We start from the raw sequence: 2,174 nt of genomic DNA, 5'->3' as shown, positions 1-2,174 counted from the left end.
CCTTATTGGCGTTTAAACGCCAGTAAGCTCGTCCTCCAGGGTGTGCTATTTTTGATGCTGTTTTTGGTTCCTACTTTAATTCTGCAGTTGTTTTTGTGACTCCACATGATCATCAACTAAAGAAAACATAAACTAACAATGGAAAAAAGTAATTAACATAGATCATAAAATTGGGTTGCCTCCCAATAAGCGCTTCTTTAATGTCAATAGCTTGACAGGAAGCTCTTACAGAGCTTCATAGATGCTCAGAGCACGATTGTGGCCTCCCAACACCAAACTTAGAGTTTGAATGTAGGGGCTTTGCTTGACTCTGTATGGAGAGAATTGGATGAAGCTTTTCATGTTTCTTCTCCATGTTTATAGAAGAAGATCCTTGAGCCCTGAACACAAGGTACTCCTCATTCAATTGAAGGACTAGCTCTCCTCTGTCCACATCAATCACAGCCCTTGCTGTGGCTAGGAAGGCTCTTCCAAGGATGAGGATGGTTCCTAGTGTCTAGGATTATGAAGTCAGCAGGGATGTAGAGGCCTTCAACCTTCACTAAGACATCCTCTACAAGTCCATAAGCCTTTTTCAATGATTTGTCTGCCATCTGTAGTGAGATTCTTGCAGCTTGTACCTCAAAGATTCTTAGTTTCTCCATTACAAAGAGTGGCATGAGGTTTATACCTGACCCCAGGTCACATAGAGCCTTCTCAAAGGTCATAGTACCTATAGTACAAGGTATTAAGAACCTTCTGGGATTTGGTTTCTTCTGAGGTATTTTCAGCTGAACCAAGGCATTTAGTTCATTGATGAGAAATGGAGGTTCATCCTCCCAAGTCCCATTACCAAATAACTTGGCATTCAGCTTCATGGTTGCTCCTAGATACCGAGTAACTTGCTCTTTATCAATATCTTCATCCTCTTTAGAGGAAGAATACTCATCAGAGCTCATGAATGGCAATAGTAAGTTTAGTGGAATCTCTATGGTCTTTGTATGAACCTTAGACTCCCTTGGTTCCCCATTAGGGAACTTCTCAGTGGTCAGTAGGCGTCCATTGAGGTGTTCGTCACTGGGAATCACTGCCTTTTCTTCCTCTATAGGTTTGGCCATTTTGGTTATAGTTATGACCTTGCACTCTCTTTTTGGATTCTCTTTTGTATTGCTTGGGAGAGTACTAGGAGGAGTTTCAGTAACTCTTTTACTCAGCTGACCCACTTGTGCCTTCAAATTTCTGATGGAGGACCTTGTCTCAGTCACGAAACTGAGAGTGGCCTTAGATAAATCAGAGACTGTGTTTGCTAAGCCAGGGGGACTCTGCTCATAATTCTCTGTCTGTTGCTGAGAATATGATGGAAAATGCTTGCTATTGCCAAACCTATTTCTCCCACCATTATTATTATTTAAGCCTTATTGAGGCTTCTGTTGATCCTTCAATGAGAAATTTGGATGATTTCTCCATGAAGGATTATAGGTGTTTCCATATGGTTCTCCCATATAATTTACCTCTTCCATTGTAGGATTCTTAGGGTCATAAGCTTCTCCTTCAGAGGAGGCTTCTTTAGTACTGCCAGATGCAGCTTGCAATCCATTCAGATTTTGAAAAATCATATTGACTTGCTGAGTCAATATTTTGTTTTGAGCCAATATGGCATTTAGAGTATCAATTTCAAGAACTCCTTTCTCCTGAGTTACCCATTATTCATAGGATTTCTTTTAGAGGTGTACATGAAGTGGTTATTTGCAACCATCTCAATGAGTTCCTAGGCTTCTGCAGGTGTTTTTAGATGAAGAGATCCACCAGCAAGATAGTCCAATGACATCTTAAACAATTCAGACAGACCATCATAGAATATACATATGATGCTCCATTCTGGAAGCATGCCAAAAGGACACTTTTTGGTAAATTGCTTGTATCTTTCCCAAGTTTCATAGAGAGATTCACCTTCCTTCTGTCTGAAGGTTTGGACTTCCACTCTAAGCTTGCTCATCTTTTGAGGTGGAAAGAATTTGGTCAAGAAAGCACTGACCAACTTGTCCCACGAGTTCAGGCTTTCTCTAGGTTGTGAGTCCAACCATATCCTAGCTCTGTCTTTTACAACAAAGGGAAAAGCATAAGCCTGTAGACCTCGGGATCAACCCCATTGGTCTTAACAGTATCACAGATCTGCAAGAATTTAGCAAAGAACT

General features: G+C 40.8%; 1 non-coding gene across 1 annotated transcript; it reads left to right on the top strand.

Annotated features, from left to right (window-relative positions):
• The first annotated feature begins 1,865 nt into the window (after positions 1–1,865).
• Positions 1,866–1,969, top strand: LOC127740362 (small nucleolar RNA R71). The gene has a single exon (XR_008001039.1). It is a non-coding gene; the product is annotated as a small nucleolar RNA R71 (small nucleolar RNA).
• The last annotated feature ends 205 nt before the right edge of the window (positions 1,970–2,174 follow it).

This window comes from Arachis duranensis, chromosome 6, assembly GCF_000817695.3.
Source record: "Arachis duranensis cultivar V14167 chromosome 6, aradu.V14167.gnm2.J7QH, whole genome shotgun sequence".
NCBI classification, from domain to species: Eukaryota; Viridiplantae; Streptophyta; class Magnoliopsida; order Fabales; family Fabaceae; genus Arachis; species Arachis duranensis.
The sequence above is the reverse complement of the archived record's forward strand: the minus strand, read 5'-3'. Positions and strand labels throughout refer to the sequence as shown.